This window comes from Pteropus vampyrus, unplaced genomic scaffold (assembly GCF_000151845.1).
Source record: "Pteropus vampyrus isolate Shadow unplaced genomic scaffold, Pvam_2.0 Scaffold203, whole genome shotgun sequence".
NCBI lineage: Eukaryota > Metazoa > Chordata > Mammalia > Chiroptera > Pteropodidae > Pteropus > Pteropus vampyrus.
In genome coordinates, this window is record NW_011888984.1 from 1,403,112 (window position 1) to 1,403,537 (window position 426).

The following is a 426-nucleotide window of genomic DNA, read 5'->3' on the forward strand; positions in this document are numbered from 1 at the left end:
TGGGTGGGAGCCATGGAGCCCATGGGACTCTGGGAATCTCTCCACCCAAGCTGTGGGTGGCACAACCTCACACCCCGCTGTCCTCTCCGTTTAAAGTCCAACAACGTGTCCTTGGCACACAGACGGGCTCTACCCGGCCTTGGCCCCGGCCTGGCTGGGTGGTCCTGGCTGATGGCTGCCCATCTCTAAGCCTCAAGGCGCTTGGTTCCCCAACTGCACCACCACCTGAGCACCGTGTGTGTGTGTGTGTGTGCGTGTGTGTGTCTGTGGGTGGGGAGAGGTGGGTGAAGAGAGTCTGGGAGGCCTGCCGGGGGTGGGGGGGGGAGGGATCGGACCAGGTGCAGAGTCTGCTTGTCTCCACCCAGAGTTTTCATTCCCAGGCAGTCTCTGCCCCAGGCCCCTGCCAGCTGTGGGGTGAGGCAGAGA

The 426-nt window shown here is 63.4% G+C and overlaps 1 protein-coding gene across 1 annotated transcript in view; it reads left to right on the forward strand.

The window, feature by feature from the left end:
* Positions 1-426, forward strand: part of LGALS4 (galectin 4) — a 27,245-nt gene that overhangs the window by 26,419 nt on the left and 400 nt on the right. The window lies entirely within an intron of this gene.